Source organism: Sinocyclocheilus anshuiensis, unplaced genomic scaffold (genome assembly GCF_001515605.1).
Source record: "Sinocyclocheilus anshuiensis isolate Anshui unplaced genomic scaffold, SAMN03320099.WGS_v1.1 scaffold305, whole genome shotgun sequence".
In the NCBI taxonomy this organism is placed as follows: Eukaryota; Metazoa; Chordata; class Actinopteri; order Cypriniformes; family Cyprinidae; genus Sinocyclocheilus; species Sinocyclocheilus anshuiensis.
This window is the reverse complement of record NW_015540850.1, coordinates 530,963-553,097: the sequence shown is the minus strand read 5'-3', so window position 1 is coordinate 553,097 and position 22,135 is coordinate 530,963. Positions and strand designations below refer to the sequence as shown.

General features: G+C 36.6%; 1 pseudogene; it reads left to right on the top strand.

Moving 5' to 3' along the window:
* The first annotated feature begins 979 nt into the window (after positions 1 to 979).
* Positions 980 to 22,135, top strand: part of LOC107687721 (transcriptional repressor p66-alpha-like) — a 35,794-nt pseudogene continuing 14,638 nt past the window's right edge.

Below are 22,135 nucleotides of genomic sequence, written 5' to 3'. Positions count from 1 at the left end.
ACCCTATATATAGGCTAATGTAAACCAAGCATTTAGGCATCCGTTAATAACTACCATCCCATTAAAAGAGAACCTTTCAATTGACGTTGAAGATTATTACGGCCATCTATTTCCAGGTTAATGGTCACCATTCACTTTAAAACTCCATTTAAGATTTTAACTCATCTCTCTTGTGTTACTTATGAAATTGCATGTTTAATCATAGTTAAATTTAAATGTTATTTATATAGGCCTAATTATATCTTAGAATACAGCTACGTTTGTATAGTAATCAATATAAAGTGTTGGATAGAGTTAAATAGTATTGATTGCTATTTATTAACTGAATTAGTTATACTTATTTTCGGAAATGTAATTTATATATCTTGCAATGCAACATAATATATCCATTGACACTGAAATATCAGGTTGTACATAAAAATATGAGCTGTCATACCCCAGAACAACCAACAGATGTCACCAGATATCCAAATAAGATATTCAAACCTGCTAGATTGACTGCATAGTTTTATAGGCCAGTGGATTCTTTTTATTATTATTATTGTTGTTATTATAACAATATAACATCTTATGAAGGCTACCCCACAGTATATATATGATCGTTTTACTTCATGATAAAATAAAACATGGGGAATTCAATTAATTAAACTAGGGAAATAATTTTGGATGTTGTCGTACTATGAAACCACATGTAAAAACAGCCTAAGATTTAGTTTAATTCCAAACCACAGCTAAAAGAACGACATGAAAGCTAAGTAAAGAACTTGTAAAAACCCTTCTAAAACTTTTCAAATGGATTTTAATACCCTATTTATACGTTTCTACTATCTTTTAAATACCTGTAATATGTTTGTACTACTGAAAATACGTATAAAGTGTGCTTCGGAAAACATTACGACGTCTCCCTATTTCCGTTTGCCGGTGTTCTGCTTCCGGTCTGTCTAAAAATCATTCTTGACATACCCACAGTGAACTTGAGGTGTCAGAGTTTAACATGAGCTCCGGTTCGATATGTGCTGTATCGGGTTGCTACAAAAACTCAAAAAACTGAAGAGTTTTCAAGAAAATATCTGTGCAGAACATCAAAAAATCAGGAATGAATGTCCGTGCCCTGCGCGCTATGCCTTACACTGTGTGTTGTCGAAAGAGGAGAGGAAACAGGCTTGGCTTGCGGCTTTGAAATTAAAAAATCCTCCGAAAAGAGTTTACGTGTGTGCGTTTCATTTCGTCGATAAAAAGCCCACAGAGCTGCATCCGGATCCCGAGCTCTACCTGGTCATAACTGCCCTCTTCAAGGCAGACGGAAACACCTTCAGGAAACTGACGGACTTGGTATGTTCATGGAATTCAATAATTTCTACACGATTTATAAGATATAAAACATTATTTATAAGACATAAGAGCAACAAGTTTAGTTAGAGTCTGCTTTGCGTAGACGACGTTGCAACGTGGTCTCTGTTACCTTTCTCAGCGCTCTTCAGGATGGACCAATCACAGTCGTTTGTGATTACAGAAAAACGTTTTAAGAAAATTATTTTCTTGATATTTGTGCAAAAGGCTTACAATTTCACGTCGGTTACTAGTATTTGAAATTGAATACATTTAAAAGATTATACTATTTAGTATACACATGTTCCCTTTAAGAAAAAAGTTGGATTAAATTTGATTGAAGCGCAATGGAGAATTCACATTTGTGAGCCATAGAGCGCCCCCTGGTGGAATATAACTTTTTGCCCAGCAGTTTTGAAAGAGAGAGACATCAATAAAACGAGATAATAATAGTCGTCAGCAATTTATAGGATGAAGTCGGGTAAAATTGACCAGAATATGTTGGAGCGTTCTAGAATTTAGTTTAAGATTCAAATATGTAAATCACTGTACATTACTTTAAAACTTTTGCCACTACTGTACTGGAAATATAGCAGCAGATTTGATTTCCCTGAGTTTGGTAAGTTGGGTAGAGATGCAAAACGTAAAATGAGTGTCTTGCCAGGGTAACTGGTCATTTTAAAAAATAGAATAGAATACAGTATACATGTGACGTGACATGTGGCAAAGTATGGTGACCCATACTAGGAATTAGTGCTCTGCATTTATCCCATCCTAAGTGTACACACACAGCAGTGAACACACACCGTGAACACACACCCGGAGCAGTGGGCAGCCATTTATGCTGCAGCGCCCGGGGAGCAGTTGGGGGTTCGGTGCCTTGCTCAAGGGCACCTCAGTCGTGGTATTGAAGGTGGAAGAGAGCGCTGTACATTCACTCCCCCCACCTACAATCCCTGCCGGTACGAGACTCGAACCCCTTTGGGTTACGAGTCCGACTCTCTAACCATTAGGCCACGACTTCCCACAAAAATGACAATATTTATATTCATACGAAATAAAATCTTTTCAAAATGACGTTGTTTTTTTGGATAATGTAAAATGAAAGTACATTTTCTGCAAATGTTTTTTGCAACCTGTATTTGATCAGGTAAGTAACTTAAAATCCAGAAGAGGAAATTATGGTACAATTGACATTTAAGAGGTATTTTATTAATTGAATGATTTTTATGCGTGTGTGTGTGTGTGTGTGTGTGTGTGTGTGTGTGTTTTTTTTTTCTTTTAATAATTTAAATTTGTATGTAACAATTTATTTAAATATTTCTGCATTTTTAATGATTTAATTTTGAGTAATTTGCCACTCTTTAATTGAAATAATCCAGTTATTTAATCGTTCTCTTTGATTTTACAATTTTATAGTCATGAATTATTTTTTTTTGTAATTTAATAGCCTATGAAATAAATTAACATTTTGTGTTGCCTGAACAGTACCATAAATAACCAAAAATTATATTGACATCTTTCCCTTTACAAAAATGTACAGCGTGAGGTCGTTTAAAGGACAGTAGCAACTATGGTAACTATTGTATTTAGTCTGAAACTATGGTTACCATAGTAAATATTTGTGAAATTAAAGCGTTAGGAGGATGCTCTTCCTCATGTAAATCTCCTCTTGATGTGGGTCAGTGCTCAGTGCGCATGCGCGGTTCGGTGACTCGGGTCCATGTGTAGGCAGCGAGGAAGGATCTTTATTTGGCGACCGGAGCGGCAGCGGGCAGGGCAGATAGACAGAGGGGGATCCCCGGGATAGTTTTACACCAAAAATACTCGGGTAAATAACAACAACTACACGCGTGGAGGGCCCTCGGAAGACCAGTAAACGGTTCATCTTCTCAGTAAGTTCCTACAAAGAGAGATTGAGTGATAACTGGACGTTTTCAGAGTGTTTTGACTTCACATTAGCTTCGCTAGCAACTGGACTGTTGAGTTAAACAGAGGATTTACAAACTTAACCATCCGTTTCATCAAATAGATTTGACAGATTCCAACTAACTCTTTCGATACCGATACAGTGCGATCTAATAATTAACTTTAGAGAAGAAACTTGTCAATTGTTTTCAGTTTGGGGAAAATAAACTAGTCATTTAGCTCGCCTGCTAATTGGAGTTGATGAGTTAGTCAGCATTAGCTGATGTTAGCCGGGTTAGCTAACTAGTTTTGCTTCCTCAGCACTAAACTCACCGGGCTTTATTTATTTAAGAGTTGGCTTGTTGCCACTGAGCTTTACTAAGCTCAAACTCCTTTTTAAACACAAGAAGTTAGGAAATGTTGGATTCTGTCTTTAGATCATCTGACAGATATTGTGTTTTATGGGCATTGGGTTGTATTGGAGTAATGCATAGAAATGTTAACAGTTTCAGGGTTGTGGGTAGTTAAATTGACCCATTTCGTCTTATATTCACCCAAATTCGTGGTCACATTTATTTTAGCACTTGAACAGTAGTGAAACACAATTCTTTTTTTTTTAAGTTTATAAGTTATGAAAATGTGTTTAATACCTGCTCACAATTGTAATTAGTAGGAAACCTCAGAGTTGAAATTGCTTAGTTGGTCAGTAAGACCCAAGAAAGTTAAACAATAAAGTAAAATAAAACATTTTTACTCTAAGGCAATTTTACTTTCACTTTATTTCATTTAACAATCCATTGAAATATGTAATATTTTTATGTGAATCAATCAGTTACTTCATCAAAATGAGTCTCTGGGTTTCCCACTGGTTACAGTTGTATGTGTTTACATCATGACTTTTACGTTTACATCATAATAATGTAAAAAAAAAGACACTTTAAATATTATGTGCACCAATTATGATTGTGGTATCTCTATTACGACATGTTTTACATTCTTCCGGGTCATGTGATATTTACACCAGCCATGTAAAAGTGTTCATGTGAAACCAAGACAGTCTGAACTTTCATTTACAGTGAGCCCTGTATTTAGACATTTCAGTGGGTTTAAAAGGGTTAACGATAAAGAGTTATTCTGCTTATTGTGGTCATAGGTTCCATCCCAGTAACAGTTAAAAATTTAGCATGGTTCCTGGTGTTACATTTGTGACTAGTAACGTATAAGTCGTCAGTTCAGAAGTTGAGGCCAAGGGCAGAGTTCAAAGTTTCGCTAGTTTAGGCTAGTTGTCCTGCAGTTGATGTATGTAATATCAGAATGTGATGTCATAAATGGTATGCATTACAATATATAGCCTATACACATTCAAAGGTTTGGGGTAAGTTTTTTTTGTTAAAGAATTATTTGTAGTAAGGATGCATGTAATTGATCAAAAGTGACAGTAAATACATTTATAATGTCACAAAGGATTTTTATTTCAAATAAATGCTATTTAACAAAGAATCCAGAAAAGATTTCAAAAGCGAATCAGCGTATTAGAATGATTTCTGAAGGATCACGTAGCACTGAATGATGCAGAAAATTCAGATTTGCATCAGAAGAATAAATTGCAGTTTAAAAATATTAAAACAGAAAACGGTTGTTTTAAATTGTAATGATGTTTCACAATATTACTGTATTTTTGATCAAATGAATGCAGCCTTGAGCATAAACAACCACTGTATTGTGTAATTGGAAAATTGCATGAGTAGCAAGTATGTTGCGTCGATTACCCAAGTAAGTGCGTAATTGTTTTGTAATTGTTCTGGTTAATATTGCTCTTATGTTTGAACCCATTGAACGTCCACAAACTGACCTGAGATGAATTTAGCATCTGTGTTGCTCATGAAATGCAAGTTGTTTCAGTTGTGAGACTTTGGACTTAGTGTAAAAGTGTAACTGACCGCCCACTGTTTGTCAGCTGTGATGATGCATGATATCACAATCCTGCTGAAATTCTTGAGCCGTTTCTAATGGTGGAGCAGAGGTGTAGTTCAAGGTTGGTCTGCATGGGTGTGGTGGCTTAAGTTGTTTTGTCTGAAGGATGACTTGAGTGACTTTTTGTAAATAAATTGGGTGGGACCAACTTGGTGTAACAAGAAACCACCAAGTATAATCATAGTACATAATAAAACACTTGCAAATGCTTGGATTTTGGTCCTACAACCAAGAATATCCCAATATGTCATGTCAGTATGTGCCGGGTGTTGTCGAATCCTGGCGTACCATGTTGAGTGTCTATTAGGCAACCAGCTAAGCCACTTGGCACCTCTCAAGTGAGTCGTAACGGGCATGTCTCTCCGAATCTCATGCCACGCCAAGGACAAGCCTGAAGACCAGCTGTGTGCTCCATAAGAGATTTTGATTTTGAACCAATGACAGTGGTTTGGTCATGCAGGAATTAGGTTACCTTTAAAAAGAAAAGTTGGTGTAAAAATAAATTTCTAAAAAAGAATGCTGCATCCTTAATTTAGTAGACTTAATAGGAAAGTTCACCCAAAAATCATACCATGTCAAATTTTAATTTACCCTCAAGTTGGTCTAAACCTGTTTCTTCTGTTGAAAGCAAAAGAAGATATTTTGAAGAATGTTGGTAACCAAACAGTTAATTGTAGCCATTGACTTACATAGTATGAAAAAAACTTAAAAATATCAAATTTTTGTATGAACTATCCCTTAAATACATTAGTTAATATTTTTAAATATTTAAACAATTTTTTAAAACAAATTTGAATTCCCAACATGTAAGAGTGTAATTATAGGCTAAATATGAAGAACTTAAGTTTTGGTTCTCATTCTGTTCATTTAGTTTTATTATAGGCAAGGTAAGTAGTAGTGCCTGTGATACTAGTAAAACACTCTGTGACTATAAAATAAGGCCGGCCAATTAAAGTTCTTGAAGTTTAATTTGCAATCATGATCGGAGGAGAAAAATTGTTATCTTGAGTAATAAACTGCATATTTATGCTTCAGACATGTCGCTTTTTCACCAGTGCATTGAGTTGTGTAGGAAGGTGGCTTGTGACGAACCAAGAAGCTAATTCTTTGCTTTTCTAGAGTTTCTCCAGCAGTATTTTCCACTGTGTGTCAAAGCTGGACTTTGCTGACGCGGCAACTCTGGAACTCTCTGTGTGCCGTAGTGACATGAATACACCGTTAAGGTATTCATCCAGGAGCGAAGACTTATGGGTCCTCGCACACCTCGGAGACATTGGGGCTTATTTGTTTTTTCTATATGTGCATTTTGCCCCAGTATAGAAGAAATATCTCTTTTAACGATTGTGGTCCTAGATATGGCTCGGGCCTGTCTTTCAAAGTAAGTCTGGATCTTATTGTCTGCCATGTGCAAATAGTAAATCTGATCACTTGGAAAACTAATAGCACACCTCTCCTCAACAAGCCGCATGATTTGTGGTACTGTACAATGATCGCCACAAATTAGTAAATTAATATGTAGTTGTGAAGTACAGAATCATATCTGAGGGAATACGCTTCAGTAGGCTATTTGATTAAAATGGCATGCAGAACCAGGCCGATCCACTTGTTTCCCCCATCAGTTCTTGTAGCTCTGGCTCTCGGCCTGACAGACCAGAGAGATTAACTGCAGAATCCGGCTGCCATTCAAAATAAGTGCTTCAATCTAAATTAAGTCCTCAGCCAATTAGATAAGTTTGACAACAGGATTATGCAGGTGAACTGTCTGTATTGATTTGTTCATACATACTGAATTTGTAACAATTGAATACCTCAAGCGAAGCCTGTGATTTTACTCGAATTTACTGACTTATCTCCCGGATACCCGAATGTCAAGGCTTTGAGAGTCCCGTTCTATGGTCCAGATGTATAAAAAAAAAAATAAAAAAAATAATATAGTTTCGTGCGCTGTGTCATTTACAACCTCCGCAATTATTACAAATGATTGGAGGTCACCCCGTAATACTAATCCCCTGTGAATAGGGCTTTAGTAACACATACAGCTGTTCCCTCACCACAGTGCAACACCCCTTTCAAACAGTGTCGCGTTCCGAACGTTGATTAAGTGACATATACCGGTATTGCGGTATTTTCAAAATTCATATCGTAACAAAAATAAAAACCGGTATTCGGTATGAACCGGTATACCGCCCAGCACTACCTCTTATAGACCTAAGATTGTTTGAATATGTCTTGTTGCGTAGTTAAATGGTCAGGCTTGTGATCTTTACAGCTTTTCCAAGAAGGTTTTACTGTGTTTTAGCAAGAATTAAACTACGCAATATAATTAGGCTGGTTTGCATTTATCCAATGAAATCAAAATTAAAACTATTTACTTTGTTAGTGCACATTCCTAGTCTTGTGATAAACAATTAATCCATGTAAGTTATGAAAAAAATTGTTTGTCTTTGTAATCTTTAATCAAAATCTGGAAATTTGCTTCCATTCTGAAATTGCATTTCTTCTCTGATGATGTCAATTCGACAGCTTGGGCGGAGAATCCTTAGCCACTCCCCTCCAACTGTTAGTTTACAGTGAGCGACTTCCGGTTCACGTGGACTTTAAAGAGGGATTTGCTGTCTTTTAGCATGCTAATTAAGGGGGCGTTTACACAACAATGTTTTCTATTAAAAACGGAAAACATTTTATGCGTTTTGGCTGTTCATTTACACGACAATGTTTTTTTGGGTGCCTGAAAATGCACATTTTTGAAAACATATTTCAAAGTGCAAGTCTCTGTAAACTGCAAAATAAAAAAAAATAAAAAATGATGTCATGCTTGTGTATTACATATTTAGTCTATAGGTATGTGGCCACGTAGTGTTTCTTTACAAAGTGACATCACCAAATAGCTGGCGTGCATAATACAGTGTTTTAAGTCGTTTTTGACAATGTCGGATCATTTTTGACTATGTTGTCGTCTTTATGCAAATCTTTTCAAAACACAAATAAACTTCTATTTTTAGTACATGGTGGTCATGTAAACATACCCTAATGGTGTGTGCACCCAAAAAAGCGAATGTAATTATTTGCGTGAGTAAATTACATACAAAGTCAATGCAAAAACGCTAATTTTCATTATTCGTCTCAATCGTGTCTTCTGCGCAATTTAAAACAAATTTAAACTAGAATGGAAAATTCGTATGACACGTTGTCACACAAGCTAATCAGTGAAGAGCTTATTGACACGTCAGTTTTGACACATCTGGTTGTATCAGAAAAGTGTTTTTATGTTTTTATTTGCGCGAGTGATGCGAAAAACACCCCACAAATAACGAGCAAGTAACGCGATGCAGATATTCACTATGCTTTTGGTGTGCACACACCATAAGACGGTAAAGAATTTGAAATAATTTTTGAGGTTGTTGTTTCTAACATTCGACACCATTTTAAAAATGTAACATTCGTACTGACTAAAACGACAGTTGCTTGAATGTGTTTGGCTATAGCAACAGGATGAATTTAAACATGCAACTTTTTTGTTTGTCATTTGTGATTTCAAATGGATGTTTTTTTTAACTTGACGGACCATCTTGTGCCAATATGTAAAAAAACAAAAAAAAAAACATCTGTTTGAATGGCTATAGCAGTCGAGCTTTAAAAGAGATGTAACATCAAACGTGACTTCTGAAATGGTTTTAGCATGCTAATTGACCCACAGTGCTAAAAATAAAATAAAAAAATACAAGTTGACCTCACTAATCAAGTCGTATGTGGTGACCGTCTCTAGTAATTACTGTAAATTAAACACACTTTGGTGCTGCCCCAGTGTTGGTTATTCTTATCTACCAATTTGACTATAACTGATCTGAAGGCCAGTGTAGTATAAGTGTGTGCGTCAGTGTACATTTGCACTCTAGTCTGTTTGAGATCACAGTGGGGGATGGGTAGATGCGCGTGCATGCGTATGTGTGTGTATTTGTGTGTGTGTGTGTGTGTGTGTGGAGAGGGGGTGGCTGCTCGCGACTGTTCTTACAGCACAAGTTATTCTTTGTGCCCACGTGAAAAGCAATCGCTGTACCTTCTTTCTGTGTCGTCCTGTTGCTAGGGGGCACACCAGGTGGATCTTCTGGCAGATACAGGGTTAACGACGTCCATTTTGTTAGGTAACACCCTCGTGGCCTGATCTGCCTGTGGTGTTAAAATGGCAGGGCTTAACCCTTGATATGCAGGACTGGAGCCTGCAGGGGCACCTTTGACTCAACCCTCTTGGCAGCCACTTCGTCATTGTTGGATGACAAGACGTGCTGGTTGTGAGAGATCCAGAGGAACATCTGTAGCATGTTAGACTCTGCGAACTTACCTGGAACTTTGTTTTTCAGTGCTTATCATCTGACTGGTTTCAGAAATGTGTTGGTGACGCAATCAGGAAGTCCTTCTGAACTGGACAAGCTCAGTTAAAGCGACTCTACTGTCCTTCTCAGGAAACACTTAGACAGTAGTCCAGTGCAGTGTGACCTGTGTCTCGGTTCTCATCTCTGTTTGAGGTGACTTGTGCGAAATCGGTGGTTTTTGCTAACTTGAGTTATTGATATTACTCATATTTGGAGTTTTTCAAAACCCCTACCACAAAGTGTTAAACTTTGAATTATAACTCATTCAGCAGAAAGTCATATACTTGGGTTCTTTTTTTTTACTTGGGCTTGTAAGTAACCACTTCGCAACGCATTGCAGCCACTAGCATGATGGCGGTGATTTTGACATGGATAGGCACCAGTTATTAAGGTTTGGCAACACATGGATTTGATTGATTTTTTTTGTTTTTATTTGCAAAGTTTGCAATAAACTTTGAATAAACACTTATTCATTCAATTCAATTTGATATTCAATTAAAAGTAATTTGATAAGGATTCAATAAGGCTTTTTCTTGCTCAGTTGCTCAGCAACTTGGTTTGCCAACATTTTTACGGCCCCCCCCAACACTAAAAATTCAAACTTTTATATAAAATTGATCAAATTTAAATTTATAATTTTATATTTATTAAAATAAAATATTTATATTTAAAATTAACATTTTTATGTTATTATTCTAAAAAAATTTAAAATGTTATATGTATTAATATATTTTATATGTATGTGTGTGTGTGTGTATGTGTATATATTAGGGCTGGACGATATGGCCAAAATTTATATCACGATATATTTCTTAATTTCGGTCGATACGAAGGGAAAGATGAATGCGGCCAAGTACAGGGATATCCTGGACGAAAACCTTCTCCAGAGTGCTCAGGACCTCAGACTGGGCCGAAGGTTTACCTTCCAACAAGACAATGACCCTAAGCACACAGCTAAAATAACGAAGGAGTGGCTTCACAACAACTCTGTGACTGTTCTTGAATGGCCCAGCCAGAGCCCTGACTTAAACCCAATTGAGCATCTCTGGAGAGACCTAAAAATGGCTGTCCACCAACGTTTACCATCCAACCTGACAGAACTGGAGAGGATCTGCAAGGAGGAATGGCAGAGGATCCCCAAATCCAGGTGTGAAAAACTTGTTGCATCTTTCCCAAAAAGACTCATGGCTGTATTAGATCAAAAGGGTGCTTCTACTAAATACTGAGCAAAGGGTCTGAATACTTAGGACCATGTGATATTTCAGTTGTTCTTTTTTAATAAATCTGCAAAAATGTCAACGATTCTGTGTTTTTCTGTCAATATGGGGTGCTGTGTGTACATTAATGAGGAAAAAAAATTAACTTAAATGATTTTAGCAAATGGCTGCAATATAACAAAGAGTGAAAAATTTAAGGGGGTCTGAATACTTTCCGTACCCACTGTATATACACACACACAATTTATAATTAAATTAAAATTTAACCATTTAAATGTAAATATTGTAAACACACATTTTAAATAAATTTTGTAAATGTAAACACAAATTTTCATTTATTTTTAATTGTTTTGATTTCTTTTAAAATGTAAATTTGAATTTAAATAATATATTTTCTTTTTTAGTGTATAATTTTTTACATTATTATTTTAATGTATTATTTTTAAATTATATATTTTATATTAAATATTTGTTATATTTTTTCCATATGTTTGTGTTAATGAAAATACTTTTTTCTTTATAAAGAAAATATATTTTTGTTTTAAATATATCACTATATTTACATTTGTAAAATCAAAAAACAGTCCCATTTTAAATTTAGAATTTTTATTTATTATTAATTTTTACATGATATATTCCTGTACAAAGAAAATTTCCAATAATAGCATACATTGGCAAAACATTACTGATTGGTTAATAATTTGCAACCCATTCTTATTGATGCTATTACAATTCATTCTTGCCATTTCAACTCTTCAAATCTCATTTGTCGATCTGCTACATAATTTTTCCTAGTGGACAAGTTTAAAAAAAGTCCATAAGCACAACTGGAAAATCAGATGTTCAAGTTTGCACTCGGTCAAGTGACCATCCCGTCTGTCCCGGGCCAGCGGGTCGTCCTTATTTTTGAGCAGCTGAACGTACCGATCCAGTTTGGGTTGTATTGCCACCATGCTGTGTTGTTGTGCAGCTCTAGCGATGCCTCCTATTGTCTTGCTCGATCTGCGCCCTAAGGGCGGTCATTACATCAGACGACTCTTCTTCATCAGGCCCCGTGAGGATAGTCACCGCACTCCCAGCTCGCCGCGGCGTGGCATGAACAGACATGTTTTTCACACAGCTGAGACAATCCAATACACCGTGTCGTGCTGTTGTTGGCGCTTTATTGCGTGCAGACGTCACCGAGATTTGAGTATTTCTGTAGTGGAATTGTTAGTAAACAAACAACTGCGCGACCTCTATGTAGCATGTGGTTTAAATTACATCACAATCTTAATCTGATTAGCAACACCCAAACACTGATGTAAATAATCTTCTGCAATGTTTGTTGTTATTAAAATATGAATCTTCCTGCTTTGCGTCACACTGTGGTCTGTTTGAAGCTTCGAAATTGATATGAAAGGGCAAAAGAGTTGATTCTTTTAAAAAGGGTTTGGGTTCATCGTATCGAACCCTGTTGTTGAGGCATGAGTGGTGCACAGATCTGATGCCATCCACTTCCCATGAGGCTTTGCAAGCCACATGTCTTGCAGACAAGCATCCATTTATTTAGATAACATCATTTAGATGTGATTCAAAGGGGTGCGAATCGTTCAGATGACAGGGATTTGATTCAAAAGCTAGCTGTGAATGATTCTGTTCGATTCGACTAATGGGATAGTTCAGCTAAAAATAAAAATTCTGTCATAATTTACTCAGTCCTATGAGTTGTTATAAACCTGAATTAGTTTTTTTCTTCTGTTGGACACAAAATATATTTTCAAGAATGTTGGCAACCAAACAGTTGCTGGTAGCCATGGACCTTGAATCACATCTAAATTATGTTATCTAAATAGTTGGCTTAACCATTCTGATGTTTACATCAACTTCTGGACATTTTTTGGTGGGGTCAGATATAATTGTCAATGTAAAGGAACATTTGAAGGGCTTTTGAAAGTAGGTCACCAAACCTGTCAGCAGAGTCCATTGCACAATCACATGTCCATCGGCCAGAATGGGCTAGAGTCTTTGCTGTGCTTAAATGATAATAAACAACATTCAACATTTAACACTCAGTTTCACAAATCATCTCCAACTAAGAAACGTTGCATCACCAGTTAATGTCATACTGAGAACAGGACTGCCATGTTTTCACACCGAGTGACTAGTTTAGTCATACACAAGCCACTTGTTCTGGTTAGGAAATGGATGCTTGTCTGCAAGACACGTGGCTTGCAAAGCCTCATGGGAAGTGGATGGCTTCAGATCTGTGCACCACTCATGCCTCAACAACAGGGTTCGATACGCGTCTTTGTGTTCATACCCAAGCGATTTTCGCTGACGATGAGCCGAGTGAACGTGCAAATTCACTCCCTGACATTAGATGGCGCTTAATGAAGAACAGAAATACCCCGGTACACATCGAATCCTATTTGACCTGCAATTCCTCTCCATAACAACTCCCTCTTATCAAGATTTTTGTAGTCGCTGTCGCATTTGTCATAAAGCTCTTTGTGTTCAGACACCAATGAGACCAGCAGCTCAGCATTCATCTTGCCTCTATGCATCTTCTTCGTCTACTTACTTCCTCTTTGTCGTTAGGCAGGGTTACTGCCCAATCGCTACTCAAAACTAGCCCAATCGCGTTTTGAGGGGTTCCCCTGTTAAAATTCGCATTCCAGGGGATAAATATCATGTTATTGGAGTCACTTCAACTCACGGACATGAAAAACAACCCGCGGCAACAGTGTTAAAGTAGCCCAATTCTGCTGGCTTGGCAACACTGTCGTTAGGTATCAATGTGTGCTTGAGCGCCACCAAGTCGTGTTTTACTGTAACTTCAGCAGCTCCAGGAACGTGAACAAAAGCGGCAATCTCATTGGTCGGACAGTTTTTAACGCGGCGCGTCAAACCAAAAAAACGAGCCAGAGGTATTTTTTTTTTTAAATTACACTTTTACGCCTGGCGGTTTGCACTTCAGTGTGCACACTCACATTGGCGCCCTTTGTTTAGTCACGAGGCGTTAAACCTTGGCGATAATCACGCGCGATAATCATCCCGGTGTGCACAAGCCTTTACACCAAAAAATAGTTGGTGTTTGATTTACTTTGAAACCATTTTCACTCAAAGTGTTTGTAAATTTCACAAACAGTTGCTAAAAATAACATTGAATTAAACAAAGTTTTGAAGCTGAAAAACATAGTATTCTCTTGCAAAACATATTCCAATAATCTTTATTTACAACTTAGATTTGATGCTCTTCAGAATCTGTGGTTTCTAGGTTTGGAAATTTTTTTTTTAAATGTATGTTTCTACTGTAAAATATTGAATTGCCTATAAGTTGTGAGTGCAGTCTCTAAAAATCCTTATCTGACAATCCCAAACAAAAGGGAAAGTGGATCAAACAGTGAATCACATGGACCAAAAGACACTGAAACGTTCTCTTCAGAATCGAGGTTCTCAAATCCTGCAATTCACATAAGCTTGTTTGGATCAGCATGATCATATGCGCTACTATTGTCTAGTCAGTTGGTTTGACTACCTTTTATTGTTGAGACCACTGTGACGGTTGTTATTTTGTGAGCAACAAAGGGGCGGACACTTCCTCCTCATCTCTGAAAGACTTGTTTTGGAATGCGTGCGGCCCTTCCCCCCACTGGCAAAACTCCTGCGTCTGTGTGGCCGCATTCGCTGCCAGTCAGTCACTCAAGGGGTTAAAAACCTGCTTCAGTCTCTCGGCTGCGTCCACCGACCGGTTCAAACTGGTTTTCAGGGGAAATGCTTTATGTGTCCCATGGAATCTTGGGAAGGGTCATGTGGAGCCCCAGTGATGTCATGGCAGATGAGAGCAGGCCTGGGTGTTGAGTCAGCTGTCTTGCTATCAGATGGCTGATATCATATGTAAGACAGGTAGGTCGGCATGTCTCGTATGTGCCTTGATGTATCCAAATGATCTGCTTCCTGTAAGTGGCTGTTGGGGCTTGCATGCATGTTTTAAAGCTCACAGCCTGGCACAGTTTAAGCTTCTTGATTGTATTTCCTGATTGTGGACTTTGCTTCTGTGGATTGTCTTTTAAGAAGTGCCTATCTGTGGTTTTAAAAATATATCTTTCCTGTACAGGTGCGTTCATCATATACCTGTAGTTCTCAACCAGTGGGTCGTGACCCAAAAAAGGGGCACAGATCTGTTCTGAAACGGTTATGTCAAATGCGAACTCGTTTAGATTTTTTGTAAGGGAGGAGAATCTTTTGTTGTGTCGTTGACATAAAGGCCACGTGTTCGAACAAACTCTACAGAATAGGCCTATTGGTGCAAATTCGTCTTTGGACTGATTGCATGGCATGCCCTCATCCTCAAAAACTATAAAGAGAACTACACAATGATGAGATAAACATGGTTTGTGGCATCTGCAATAATTTGTGTGTTGAATTATTGGCTGCTGGGAGCCAAAGGCATTTAGAAATTAAACACTCAAACTATAAAGAGAAGTCTTGAGTTGTTCAAAAGAAGCAATGGCAGCACATCACAACAAATCATGATTTTTTTTTTAAGGTGTATTTTAGTAGTAGTATTTTATTTTAAAATGTGTTTTTTAAAATAATTCTTTTACTATTTATTATTTATTCTACTTACTTCACCTTTCTTTCTTTGCTTTGGTACAATAAACAAACACTTCACAACATTATTATTTTTAGAAAATGTATTATTTTTTTAATTGTAATAATTGTTTTATATTATTTTATAAATTCACTAAGTGTAATAATATTATAATAATAAAAAAATACTTTTTTTTTTTTTTTTACTCGGGTGCAATAAATAGTGCAATAAATAGTTTTGATATTGTTTCGGGTTACCAATTGATGTCCAAAGTAAAGTCTGGGTCCTTGATATAATATAATGTTGTATTGGTGATGGATCAATATATCTGACCGGTTTTAGACAATTTGATATTACAGGCTTCAGATGATCCTGTGTGAACGAACGCCACTTAAAACAAACCTGTTCAGGATCTCTACCTTGAATAATTTCCAAAGTCTATCAATTAAGGCAAATTAAACTATATATGAGAAATATCATTCGAATAGCAGTGCGATATGGCTGTATATCAGCACGGGCTGTGATTCGGCCGTAGGCACGAGGCATACATTCTCACCAAAAAAAAACTTTTAAAACTACACTCTGTGACACAAAAACAGTATTATTTATAAAATTATAGTGGATTTGGGCGTTTGCCATGACACTCGCTGTGAGAAATAGGCTACTGCAAGCGGAGTGATACAAACAGTGAAACAGTTGGAGTTCTGTTATCACTAGAATATCGCACCGCTGGAAAAAAGCTCTCAGCCAATCAGATTCGAGAACCAGAAAAAACTATTATTTATATATATATATATATTCAGATTCGAGAGACAGAAAAAACTATTATTTATATATATATATATATATATATATAGCTATCTGCCTGAATATGCCTGACTCAGTGATATTGTTTTACAGTTGAGAAGATGTCAGAAGACGCAGTGCGTCAGACACGTAGTCAAAAGCGGGCGCTGGAGCGAGATGCCCCTGCTTCTGAGGCCGACTTGAAGAGGGTCAAGCTGGAGAGAGGAGAGCTGGGAGCTGTAGATGGACTGAAGACCAGAAGCGAACAGGCCAACAAGGTGGCTAACATCCTGCGGGCCGGGGAGGTGAAGGCCACCATCAAGGTGGAGGTGCAGACCAGCGACGAGCCTGTGGACATGAGCACATCTAAAAGGTAGGTCACAGGCTAAACATAAACTCATATTTTTTTTATTCCCAAGCCTCCTTCTAAATGAAATAACTCAATTGTTGATCTTTGGTAGTAGTGACCTGTGAACTGGAGAATTAGCGCGGTCTTAGTCCTGCCAGGTTCGTTTTAATGTTTGTGTTGAGGGCACTTAACCTCACCTTGCTCCACTGAGACTTTGTGCTAGTAGCTCTGAATATAAAGCATTTGCTAAATGCAAAGTCAACAAGGTATCAAGTAGATGCAAAGGAGAAGTGCTTGAGCTCACTGTGGTGGTGCTTTTGCTTTGCTGGTTTTAAAAACTTGAGGCTTCGGTTAATTACCATGTGTACGATTCGAGTTTAGCTTAAATTCAATGGTGGTTTTGATTAACGACACTGAAAAATAAAACAATTAGAATGTATTAAATCAGAAACCATGCAGGAACCAAAGCATGTACACTAACTTTCAGATGAAGTTTAGTGCTGCACAGATAAAGGATGAAGTGTATGAGAGATGATGTTTGCATCCACAAAAATCAACATTTTAAAATTTATTTAAAATGTTTTTACAGTAGCGCTCAATTAAATAACATTAATTCATTAAGTGCCATGAACTAAAAACTTTGGCACCATCTATTAATCTAGATTAATCATAAACCTACAGACCCATTCAAACGTTTTTAGTTTTTTTTTTTTTTGTTTGTTTGTGAAAACTCTACAGTCACCAAGGCTGCATATAATTTGATCAAAAATGCAGTAAGAACAGTGCTATTGTGAGAAATTTTTGCAATTTTAAATAACGGTTTTCTATTTAGATATATTTTAAAATATTCTTTATTTTTGTAATGGTGAAGCTGAATTTTCAGCATCATTACTCCAGTCTTTAGTGTCACACGATCCTTCAGAAATCATTCAAATATGCTGATTTGCATATCAGTGTAATGCATACATAATAGATAGCATATGTGTAATCTAAATATATATAATTATTATATATTAATTATTGTTTATTTAGTGTTCATTCATAATGCATGAAATGTTATTTTATGCAACTTTAATTTATTAGTATACATAGTAATTAACTTTAATGTTAAATTAAGCTGTACTGTAAAGTGTTATTATTTGTCATAATTACACAGGGACATTTTTTATTTTCTCTCCGTTCTCCACTATTGCCTCAATAGTAGTAGAAAAAACACAAAACTATATGTTTTGCATCTTTAAAATAAAACTTCCCATGGCATTCGTAGTTTGGTTGCTTATGCCTGAGCTGTTCTTAGTGGTTTATTGTCAGGTTGCTGGGGTGTTCTGGGTGGTTGCTAGTCAAGTGATTCTTTTAAATCGATGATTCTTTCAAATTGATCTTGAAATACAAAAAAATGTTTCAAATGGTGGTTATTTACCTTGACACTTAGTCTCAGAATGTTTGATTGGATGTTAAACTTATTGCATGATAAACTGAAGGCAGTTACTGTTTGTTTGTGAATACATGTAAATAATGTAAAAGACAAACAGAAGTCGTGATGAACCAGAGTGGAGCTCATGAAGCATTTTCCGTCGCACCTGAACCCTGCCTGACTTTGCAAAACGAGGCCTATGTCACAAACTGGTTTGAGCCGGCAGTTGCCATGGTTTCCACACTGGCAGGAACAGTTCAAGAAAAGGGAGGGTGTGAGTCATGTGACCAGAGGGAAATTCTTGCATCATGTGATCTTGTTGGTGCTGGCTAATACACAGGAAGTGATACAAAGTCAATTCTAGTGAAGTTCTGGCTGTGAACGTCATGAGAACCTGCGTTTAGCAGTTTGTGATTCCTGTAAACTTGGGCATGTTGTGTTTTTCAACTGATGCATTTAATTGTTCGGTTTGCTTTTAAGGAAACTCAAGTGCTGTCCAGGGATACTTGTTGATATCTCGATATTAATTGATTCTCATTTTTACAGAACAATATCGATTCTTAAATCCCAAGAATCGATTAGTGTAGCCTGTTTTCAGTTAATGGACGGAACGTTGAAGGGCACTTCCCACGCAATATATCGCAATAAGCATTGTGCTTTGATACTTTTAATATGAAACAAAGTCTCAGATTTTTAATTATGTCCATTGTATTGCAGTATTCAAACAATAAATGCCGTTTTGGCGCTGTTTAATGTGGAGTGACCGATCGCTGTAGCGCCTCAGTTCAACAGACACGGCAGCGCAAGGCGCACGTGAACTGATCATCTCCTCCACATTAATACCAGTTTCAGCACAAAATAATCATGAATAAACATCCGAAGGCAAGTTAAAAGAAACTGTACAACTTTACAATCCGTATCCTGTCTCATGTAATCAATCGCTCAATCATTGTTTCAGCCGCGCAAAGACGTCAATAATGGCTAGTAAACATGTAAATGTCATGTAACGTCACATTTACCTTAGAAAAACATTCGGTGACCATAAACTCATTAATCAGATAGAAAAATAAACTGTAGATTTTATGACAGCAACCATTTAAATGTTTGTATTAGAAAAAAAAGTAGAAATATTATGTAATTGTAACTTTATTATTTTAAAACTTCATTAAGTGTAATTTTAACAAATCAGTCAGTTTTAATCTTCAATATTATAGTAATGTAGTACCAACTGACTCTCATGTATATTTTAGTTGAGAGATTTCTTTTCCTTGAGAAAATGTGGCATGTACTGTACCTGATATATATCCAAAATAATCGATATTGAATCAAATCGGTAATTGAATCGAATCGCAAGCTTCTGAATGAGAATTGAATCAAATCATGAAATTTGTGTCAAAGCCCAGCCCTACTTTTTAGGCAATGAATGATACTTCCAAATGTGCAGTTTTTTTGTGTACTATTACTTCTTGAGGCAATCAGAATTATAAACATTTGGTACAAAGGATCTTCAGCCAAATCTAGGGACCAGAATGACTTGAAGACTTGGGAAAGTCTAAACTCTTTAGACTCAAAAACCCCTAGCAATGCTCTAACAACCTAGAACAACCACTTTGCAATGCATGAACAACTGTTTTGAGCACCCTAGTATCATGTCAGCAAGCGAACACAGGACTTTGCATTTTTTTGTGTGATATTACTTCTTGCGACAATCTGAATTATTATTTTAGCTTAGAAGTAGGGTGGGCGATATGACCAAAATCTTATATCACGATAAAAGTCATTTTATTTCATGGTAACAATATCACAATATAGTTATTCTTGCTTTAACAGGGCTCTAGACTCATTCTTCCCACTGGTTGCTCTTTTGCCACTAACTCTCTCAGTTGGTGACACGAGCACATAATTTGGTCACAGTTTTTATTTATTTTATTTTTGCTGCAACATGGGATTAATCAATGCATGCTGATGAACATTTATCATAGTTTATAGATATATGGTAATGAAAGTGGTTAACATTCAACACGTTCTTTTTCATCTGTAGTATGATTTGAATTTTGTGAAGGGAGTTCCTCTTTTGCTATGTTATAAGCCGGGCTTCGGATGCTTTCGCGATCTTTTTGTCACGTCTTAAAAGAATTGTCTGTTTTGCTTGCATCTGTAAGACACCTTTCACTTTTTAAGACTAAAACAAAGATGGATTCATTGTTATTCTTAATTAAAACACACAACAACAATAAAACAGTAGGCTACAATGACAAACTAGCTTACATGCCGTTTATTAAAGGCACAATATGTAATTTTCGCCGCTAGAGGGCGCGTATTCAAAACAAACAAAAGAAACAAAGTTATGACTCGGGTAGAAATCATGTTCATGGATGAGCTAATGATTTATTAACGTCGTAGTTTGAAGCAGGGTGAGGCTGAAAGCCGTTGAAACGAGGCCTCTGAACGAGCGTGACACATGGCTCGAAAGCAGCAGAGCTTTTATTATGCCACAGTCGACCACTTCCGCTCCTTCCAGTCGTGCGTATGTGGGGAAAAGAAAGCAGCGCTGTTTTATCATATTAGATACATTTGAAAGTTCTGTTATAATGCTACTCTGTGCGGTCGTTACCTGTCTAATAAAACGCATAACATATTAAAGCGTCTTTAAGCCGCTATTTAAAATTGCTATTTCTCTGGATTTAAACGTTCTTCGAAACATTTGGGATAATGTAAGTACACAAGTCAGCAAAATATGTAACACTGTTCTAGTGGTTTTGGGATATTTTAATTAAAAAATCTTACATATTGTGCCTTTAACAAAAACAAATAAGTTGAGGTATGGCATACACCACATGCTGTATTATATACCGACTAGTGCTGGGTATACCGGTTCATACCGAAGACCGGTGTTTATTTTTGTTATGATATGAATTTTTAAAATACCGGACAGTGCGCTGCATGAGACAAAAAAGTAATATAGCCAAAACAACCGCATAGTGTAGTCTTTAGTGTAGATGCATGTTGATTTTATCAGACGATGCCGCGATTATAAATGAGAGTGACTCCTGGTTAACATGTATTAAAAGGGGTCGTGTTTAGTCACTATTTAGTGTGGTAGTTTTTGACAATATTCACTCATCGTGACAGTAAAATAGGGCATTCTAAGTCAATATACTGCAGTATTTCCTCTCTCAATCAGTAGAAAATATGGTTAACACCCGGTCATGCATGAAAAAAAAAATACCATCATGTTCCGTGAAACCGGTATAATTTTGAAAAATACCGTGATATAAATTTTTGGTCATACCGCCCAGCACTAATACCGACTAACAAATTACAGAACGTTTAGCAAACACTGAAGAATCAAATAAAAAAAAAATTAATAAAAGAGAGCCTCCATAACATAACGTGAGGTAAATAACAAAGATAAAAAGCTTTTCCAAATGAAAACAAAAAGAAAAGTAAAACTAAACTGGCTGCCGTTGACAGAACTTGCATGTTTTTTTTTTCCACAAGAATACCAACATGTTCACCTTCTCTGGTTTAAGAAGCAGTCTTACTTTAGCTTAAAAACCAAATCCTCCATCCACCATCGTTTCCTCAATATTTGCGTCATTTTTGCTGCGTGCACCTTCACACTTGTGCTGATGCAGCGAGTATAAACCAGGCTCTACACCCGAAGCGCTCGCACTGAAAGCACCTCTATTCACGTGAACAGTGAAATCTGACTCCTGCTAAATGTGCCGCTGTATGGAGCAGACGCTTTGACGCAGATGTCAAGTCTCGCACAAATGCGACCAGGTCAAATTTCAATTCGCACATTCTCAAAAAATTGTCACAAATGACAATTTAAAAATTTTACAAGCTTTAGAGCCCTGTTTAAATAAAGTCTTTATGATATCAAAATTTTTGATACCATATAAATTTCATAATTCTTGTCACCAGTGTCAATATCACAAAAACTAATACTAGCCTAAAAAAAAAAAAAAAAACTAAAGCTAACTGAAGACGAGTAAGCAGTCAGTGATTAAATAAGAATAAGAAACTAATTACAATCATTAGGACAAAAAAAACCTACAGTAGAACAAATATATATGAAATGCTACATTGTATAATCTAATGTATAAAATCACTGTATATTCTTCACTGTGTAAATTAAATAGTTATTTCTAAGTTACAAAAGTGATTTAGTCAAAAGCAGTGAGAAATTTAACATGATCAACAGAC